This window comes from Uranotaenia lowii, chromosome 2 (genome assembly GCF_029784155.1).
Source record: "Uranotaenia lowii strain MFRU-FL chromosome 2, ASM2978415v1, whole genome shotgun sequence".
NCBI lineage: Eukaryota > Metazoa > Arthropoda > Insecta > Diptera > Culicidae > Uranotaenia > Uranotaenia lowii.
In genome coordinates this window covers 36,537,892-36,546,425 of record NC_073692.1, presented here as the reverse complement: position 1 = coordinate 36,546,425, position 8,534 = coordinate 36,537,892, and the positions used below count along the sequence as shown (strand labels likewise).

The following is an 8,534-nucleotide window of genomic DNA, read 5'->3' as shown; positions in this document are numbered from 1 at the left end:
TTTTGTCATTTTTGTCATTTTTGTCATTTTTGTCATTTTTGTCATTTTTGTCATTTTTGTCATTTTTGTCATTTTTGTCATTTTTGTCATTTTGTCATTTTTGTCATTTTTGTCATTTTTGTCATTTTTGTCATTTTTGTCATTTTTTGTCATTTTTGTCATTTTTGTCATTTTTGTCATTTTTGTCATTTTTGTCATTTTTGTCATTTTTGTCATTTTTGTCATTTTTGTCATTTGTCTTTGTCATTTTGTCATTTTTGTCATTTTTGTCATTTTTGTCATTTTTGTCATTTTTGTCATTTTTGTCATTTTTGTCATTTTTGTCATTTTTGTCATTTTTGTCATTTTTGTCATTTTTGTCATTTTTGTCATTTTTGTCATTTTTGTCATTTTTGTCATTTTTGTCATTTTTGTCATTTTTGTCATTTTTGTCATTTTTGTCATTTTTGTCATTTTTGTCATTTTTGTCATTTTTGTCATTTTTGTCATTTTTGTCATTTTTGTCATTTTTGTCATTTTTGTCATTTTTGTCATTTTTGTCATTTTTGTCATTTTTGTCATTTTTGTCATTTTTGTCATTTTTGTCATTTTTGTCATTTTTGTCATTTTTGTCATTTTTGTCATTTTTGTCATTTTTGTCATTTTTGTCATTTTTGTCATTTTTGTCATTTTTGTCATTTTTGTCATTTTTGTCATTTTTGTCATTTTGTCATTTTTGTCATTTTTGTCATTTTTGTCATTTTGTCATTTTTGTCATTTTTGTCATTTTTGTCATTTTTGTCATTTTTGTCATTTTTGTCATTTTTGTCATTTTTGTCATTTTTTGTCATTTTTGTCATTTTTGTCATTTTTGTCATTTTTGTCATTTTTGTCATTTTTGTCATTTTTGTCATTTTTGTCATTTTTGTCATTTTGTCATTTTTGTCATTTTTGTCATTTTTGTCATTTTTGTCATTTTTGTCATTTTTGTCATTTTTGTCATTTTTGTCATTTTTGTCATTTTTGTCATTTTTGTCATTTTTGTCATTTTTGTCATTTTTGTCATTTTTGTCATTTTGTCATTTTTGTCATTTTTGTCATTTTGTCATTTTTGTCATTTTTGTCATTTTTGTCATTTTTGTCATTTTTGTCATTTTTGTCATTTTTGTCATTTTTGTCATTTTTGTCATTTTTGTCATTTTTGTCATTTTTGTCATTTTTGTCATTTTTGTCATTTTTGTCATTTTTGTCATTTTGTCATTTTTTGTCATTTTTGTCATTTTGTCATTTTTGTCATTTTTGTCATTTTTGTCATTTTTGTCATTTTTGTCATTTTTTGTCATTTTTGTCATTTTTGTCATTTTTGTCATTTTTGTCATTTTTGTCATTTTTGTCATTTTGTCATTTTGTCATTTTTGTCATTTTTGTCATTTTTGTCATTTTTGTCATTTTTGTCATTTTTGTCATTTTGTCATTTTTGTCATTTTTGTCATTTTTGTCATTTTTGTCATTTTTGTCATTTTTGTCATTTTTGTCATTTTTGTCATTTTTGTCATTTTTGTCATTTTTGTCATTTTTGTCATTTTTGTCATTTTTGTCATTTTTGTCATTTTTGTCATTTTTGTCATTTTTGTCATTTTTTGTCATTTTTGTCATTTTTGTCATTTTTGTCATTTTTGTCATTTTTGTCATTTTTGTCATTTTTGTCATTTTTGTCATTTTTGTCATTTTTGTCATTTTTGTCATTTTTGTCATTTTTGTCATTTTTGTCATTTTTGTCATTTTTGTCATTTTTGTCATTTTTGTCATTTTTGTCATTTTTGTCATTTTTGTCATTTTTGTCATTTTTGTCATTTTTGTCATTTTTGTCATTTTTGTCATTTTTGTCATTTTTGTCATTTTTGTCATTTTTGTCATTTTTGTCATTTTTGTCATTTTTGTCATTTTTGTCATTTTTGTCATTTTTGTCATTTTTGTCATTTTTGTCATTTTTGTCATTTTTGTCATTTTTGTCATTTTTGTCATTTTTGTCATTTTTGTCATTTTTGTCATTTTTGTCATTTTTGTCATTTTTGTCATTTTTGTCATTTTTGTCATTTTTGTCATTTTTGTCATTTTTGTCATTTTTGTCATTTTTGTCATTTTTGTCATTTTTGTCATTTTTGTCATTTTTGTCATTTTGTCATTTTTGTCATTTTTGTCATTTTTGTCATTTTTGTCATTTTTGTCATTTTTGTCATTTTTGTCATTTTGTCATTTTTGTCATTTTTGTCATTTTGTCATTTTTGTCATTTTTGTCATTTTTGTCATTTTTGTCATTTTGTCATTTTTGTCATTTTTGTCATTTTTGTCATTTTTGTCATTTTTGTCATTTTTGTCATTTTTGTCATTTTGTCATTTTTGTCATTTTTGTCATTTTTGTCATTTTTGTCATTTTTGTCATTTTTGTCATTTTTGTCATTTTTGTCATTTTTGTCATTTTTGTCATTTTTGTCATTTTTGTCATTTTTGTCATTTTTGTCATTTTTGTCATTTTTGTCATTTTTGTCATTTTTGTCATTTTTGTCATTTTTGTCATTTTTGTCATTTTTGTCATTTTTGTCATTTTTGTCATTTTTGTCATTTTTGTCATTTTTGTCATTTTTGTCATTTTGTCATTTTTGTCATTTTTGTCATTTTTGTCATTTTTGTCATTTTTGTCATTTTTGTCATTTTGTCATTTTTGTCATTTTTGTCATTTTTGTCATTTTTGTCATTTTTGTCATTTTTGTCATTTTTGTCATTTTTGTCATTTTTGTCATTTTTGTCATTTTTGTCATTTTGTCATTTTTGTCATTTTTGTCATTTTTGTCATTTTTGTCATTTTTGTCATTTTGTCATTTTTGTCATTTTTGTCATTTTTGTCATTTTTGTCATTTTTGTCATTTTTGTCATTTTTGTCATTTTTGTCATTTTTGTCATTTTTGTCATTTTTGTCATTTTTGTCATTTTTGTCATTTTTGTCATTTTTGTCATTTTTGTCATTTTTGTCATTTTTGTCATTTTTGTCATTTTTGTCATTTTTGTCATTTTTGTCATTTTTGTCATTTTGTCATTTTTGTCATTTTTGTCATTTTTGTCATTTTTGTCATTTTTGTCATTTTTGTCATTTTTGTCATTTTTGTCATTTTTGTCATTTTTGTCATTTTTGTCATTTTTGTCATTTTTGTCATTTTTGTCATTTTTGTCATTTTTGTCATTTTTGTCATTTTTGTCATTTTGTCATTTTTGTCATTTTTGTCATTTTGTCATTTTTGTCATTTTTGTCATTTTGTCATTTTTGTCATTTTTGTCATTTTTGTCATTTTTGTCATTTTTGTCATTTTTGTCATTTTTGTCATTTTTGTCATTTTTGTCATTTTTGTCATTTTTGTCATTTTTGTCATTTTTGTCATTTTTGTCATTTTTGTCATTTTTGTCATTTTTGTCATTTTTGTCATTTTTGTCATTTTTGTCATTTTTGTCATTTTTGTCATTTTTGTCATTTTTGTCATTTTTGTCATTTTTGTCATTTTTGTCATTTTTGTCATTTTTGTCATTTTTGTCATTTTTGTCATTTTTGTCATTTTTGTCATTTTTGTCATTTTTGTCATTTTTGTCATTTTTGTCATTTTTGTCATTTTTGTCATTTTTGTCATTTTTGTCATTTTTGTCATTTTGTCATTTTTGTCATTTTTGTCATTTTTGTCATTTTTGTCATTTTTGTCATTTTTGTCATTTTTGTCATTTTTGTCATTTTTGTCATTTTTGTCATTTTTGTCATTTTTGTCATTTTTGTCATTTTTGTCATTTTTGTCATTTTTGTCATTTTTGTCATTTTTGTCATTTTTGTCATTTTTGTCATTTTTGTCATTTTTGTCATTTTTGTCATTTTTGTCATTTTTGTCATTTTTGTCATTTTTGTCATTTTGTCATTTTTGTCATTTTTGTCATTTTTGTCATTTTTGTCATTTTTGTCATTTTTGTCATTTTTGTCATTTTTGTCATTTTTGTCATTTTTGTCATTTTTGTCATTTTTTGTCATTTTTGTCATTTTTGTCATTTTTGTCATTTTTGTCATTTTTGTCATTTTTGTCATTTTTGTCATTTTTGTCATTTTTGTCATTTTTGTCATTTTTGTCATTTTTGTCATTTTTGTCATTTTGTCATTTTTGTCATTTTTGTCATTTTTGTCATTTTTGTCATTTTTGTCATTTTTGTCATTTTTGTCATTTTTGTCATTTTTGTCATTTTTGTCATTTTTGTCATTTTGTCATTTTTGTCATTTTTGTCATTTTTGTCATTTTTGTCATTTTTGTCATTTTTGTCATTTTTGTCATTTTTGTCATTTTTGTCATTTTTGTCATTTTTGTCATTTTTGCATTGTTGTCATTGTTGTCATTTTTGTCATTTTTGTCATTTTTGTCATTTTTGTCATTTTTGTCATTTTTGTCATTTTTGTCATTTTTGTCATTTTTGTCATTTTTGTCATTTTTGTCATTTTTGTCATTTTTGTCATTTTTGTCATTTTTGTCATTTTTGTCATTTTTGTCATTTTTGTCATTTTTGTCATTTTTGTCATTTTTGTCATTTTTGTCATTTTTGTCATTTTTGTCATTTTTGTCATTTTTGTCATTTTTGTCATTTTTGTCATTTTTGTCATTTTTGTCATTTTTGTCATTTTTGTCATTTTTGTCATTTTTGTCATTTTTGTCATTTTTGTCATTTTTGTCATTTTTGTCATTTTTGTCATTTTTGTCATTTTTGTCATTTTTGTCATTTTTGTCATTTTTGTCATTTTTGTCATTTTTGTCATTTTTTGTCATTTTTGTCATTTTTGTCATTTTTGTCATTTTTGTCATTTTTGTCATTTTTGTCATTTTTGTCATTTTTGTCATTTTTGTCATTTTTGTCATTTTTGTCATTTTTGTCATTTTTGTCATTTTTGTCATTTTTGTCATTTTTGTCATTTTTGTCATTTTTGTCATTTTTGTCATTTTTGTCATTTTTGTCATTTTTGTCATTTTTGTCATTTTTGTCATTTTTGTCATTTTTGTCATTTTTGTCATTTTTGTCATTTTTGTCATTTTTGTCATTTTTGTCATTTTTGTCATTTTTGTCATTTTTGTCATTTTTGTCATTTTTGTCATTTTTGTCATTTTTGTCATTTTTGTCATTTTTGTCATTTTTGTCATTTTTGTCATTTTTGTCATTTTTGTCATTTTTGTCATTTTTGTCATTTTTGTCATTTTTGTCAATCGAAATTGAATATATTCGGCAAATTTTATCAAAAAGGGTTCGAAATATACAGCTAATATATAACTTAATACAGCTGTCTTAATACCACCGTCTGGTTCTTAAAAACGTATAAGTTGCCCACGCGTTTGCCAATCGGATTGCAAACGAAATAAAGCAATTTCCCATCATCCGGATCACGAATCAATGCGGACCTAAGCAAGCACCTAGTAAGTAGCTAGATTTAGCACTCACTTAACGAACCACCAAAACGCCGAACTGACCACCGATCTACCGAGTGACCGTCACCGGATTCTCGTTTCGGGGCTTCTCGGGTGGCCACTTTCGGCATAAATATTTAGCAAGAGACGCACAGCCTTAGTTAGTAGGTTCCTACTAGTAGCTACTTAGTACGGATCTAAGGCTTTTAATTGCGCATACTTAAACATCGGGTGTGATTAGACGACAGGTAACAGCCGAAAGCCAGCCAGCAGAAAATCGGGCAGCAGAGAGATGGAAACTATAAAACGAATCGGCAATCTGGCCGGTGCACTTAGTAGCAACTTTGGAGTGCTTTCGTGCAGTGTATTTGGCGTTTGTTGTTGTTGTTGTTTTGGAGTTTCGGAGTTTGTCGGTGTTGTTGTTGTTGTTGCTTGCCTGCGTCTCGAGGTGAGTGCTTAGAAATTGAAAGTGTTGCTAGAATCCGGCTGATGGGTGGGGGTGGGTTTTTCAGAAGGTTTTCATTCGGTCGGTTTTCGGTTTTGATGTTTGGTGTGCTTGATTGGTGGCCACCGGCACGTGGGGAACTTGGCGTCGGTCAGCTGAGCTCGCAACTTATGTTTCAAGATCCTGCCCCTCTCTAGGTCTCTAGAATTAAGGTGAAGAGCGCGTGGATGGCGAATAAATTGGCATGGTCTGGTTGAAGTGACACACCGGCGTTTCCAGTTAAGGTGAAAAGTACCTACAATTTGTGTGTTCGCATGCGGTTTGACGCAATGCAAACGTGTGTACTGCAAACGAGTTGAAAAGTATGGCGTGATGCAAAAAAAAGAAAAAAATAGAGGAAAAGGTTTCTCGCCAAAGACCCAGAGACCCACAGACCCAGAAGTGACTATTGCGGTTCCAAGTGGTTGCATTAGGTTGGTTTTCGTGTTCCAAACTTTGGGCTGCTTGAGGCAGACGGCAAAGGAGGGCGAGGGCGATTTGGGGGGAGAGTGGCTGTGATTTGGTTTTTGCATTTCGAAATACCGCTCTGTGCTCGCAAGTGACATAATGACGTTTAATGGATTTCATAATTCGGCGTTCGTGTTTAGTTACTTCTATCTGACCGCTGATCGAGTGTCTGACCGGTTTTCTGGCGTCGCGTCGTCGTTGCTGGCTGACCGTCAAGAAGTTTATGCGATAAGCCGGGAGGGCAAATGTGATTCCTAACTGCAGCTTAATGTGTTTAGCATGTGGAAAAACGTGGAGGCTTTTGCATTGCAACAATTTACACTTTGCCGATTGTTTGATGTCGGTACGCGGTACAATGCTGCTGCTGCTGGACAATCGACATGATGACGTTTCCTCCTAATTTATATGTTAACACGTGCCGTCATTCGATCATCGGCTTTTTTGTTCGAGAGCGCCATTAAACTGTAATAATAAAGTAAAACATACTTGGTGATTCATATTGGGCATTGTACTGGAATCGATTTAAATATCTAACAACCTTCAAAGATTGATATCATAAATAAAGAGTTCACCGATTTAAACAGGCGAAAGTTTAATGTCGAACATTTGCATTAAATCACCGGTTAAGTTATATTATCAAAGCACTTATTATTAGACAATAATAGCCCCCAGCTAATGCAATATGTTTGTTGATAAAAAAAAAACGATTTTTCTTTCGAAAAATTTAATGTTTATCTCAGTTATTTTGATGCCTTACTATTTTTCCAGGAAATGCAAACCAAATTTGTAAGCTTCTACATGATTCTAATTGGTTTTTATTTTCCCTTTTTTTTCTTTTCTCCTCCTTCTCACACTTACATGGCCAAAGCTTGTAGGCATCTTGGAAAATGATAAGCTTCATTTTTTGTTTCAACATTGTAGATATCTAATACATAGAACATACATTGCAGATACTACTATGGCCAGGCCAACCATGTGATGCAAAATGCAAAAGATACAGGAACAAGAGGGAGGAATGAAGCGTGGAGTTCCTTGCCAAACTAGACTGAGTTGATTTTGGGTCATTTTTTAATTTCTCAAACCCTGGGGTCTTAAAAGCTTTGTTTTGGTCCAAAACTCATCCATGATTTTTTGCAGAATTTTTAAGTAACGTTTACATGAGTAAATTTGAACTTTTAGGTTTGTATGGGAAAATTGAATATTTTGTACTGAAAAATCAACATCATGTTTGTTTCTTCTGTGGAACCGAGCTTGCTAATGGTTTTTGTGCCAATTTATAAATTTCTTACATGAAATTTTCCGCTGAACAACTTCGTCGAATATTATTACTTCGTATCATTTTAGACAAAAAAGTTATTAGCTCCTTACTAGGTGTATGTCCTTTGGCATTGATAAGCAAGAAATTCAATTGACACCACTGCTGGGTGCCTAGCGAAGTATTGTAAGACCACTTTTCATACCATACTTCGTGGGGCACAAGCAGTGGAGTCAATTGAATTCATGGTTTATCAATCCAAAAAGATATACACCTGTTAAACAGCTAATAACTTTTTTGTCTAAAAAGATAGGAAGTTATGATATTCGACAAAGTTGTTCAACCATTAGCAGGCTTGGTTCCACAGAAGAAACAAAAATGATGTTGATTTTTCAGTACAAAATATTGAATTTTGCCATACAAACCTAAAAGTTCAAATTTACTCATGTAAATGTTTCTTAAATATTCTGCAAAAAATCATGGATGAGTTTTGGGCCAAAACGAAGCTTTTAAGACCCCAGCGTTTGAGAAATTCAAAAATGACCCCAAATCGACTCAGTCTATTGCCAAACGCTTAAGTTGAGAACTAAAAAAAAATAATACAAAAAATGGATCGATCTTACTCGAAACTTCCACAGTTTGTGGCCTGTTCCACAGGTAGTCCAATCTTTGCCATCGTTCACCTTTTTCAGTTCTTCTCAGTTAATGATTCACAATTTTCACTGAACCTCAAAAAAAGTTCTTGTTCCTTCAAACTTTGCTTTAGATTTTTTTTCTTTATCTTCATGATGATGTAGAACATTTTCGGGAACGACTGTCAAACACACCTTCGAACGATCGATGCTTACTTAAATCCCTCTGGTTTGTATCTTTT

General features: G+C 29.0%; 1 protein-coding gene across 2 annotated transcripts in view; it reads left to right on the top strand.

The window, feature by feature from the left end:
* The first annotated feature begins 5,784 nt into the window (after window positions 1-5,784).
* Window positions 5,785-8,534, top strand: part of LOC129747904 (ejaculatory bulb-specific protein 3-like) — a 76,442-nt gene continuing 73,692 nt past the window's right edge. Inside the window, exon 1 of one of the 2 annotated variants that reach the window (XM_055742303.1) lies at window positions 5,785-5,901. The gene's annotated coding sequence lies outside the window, so the exon portion shown is untranslated. The remainder of the gene's footprint in view (window positions 5,902-8,534) is intronic. The other variant, XM_055742304.1, reaches the window with a different exon arrangement.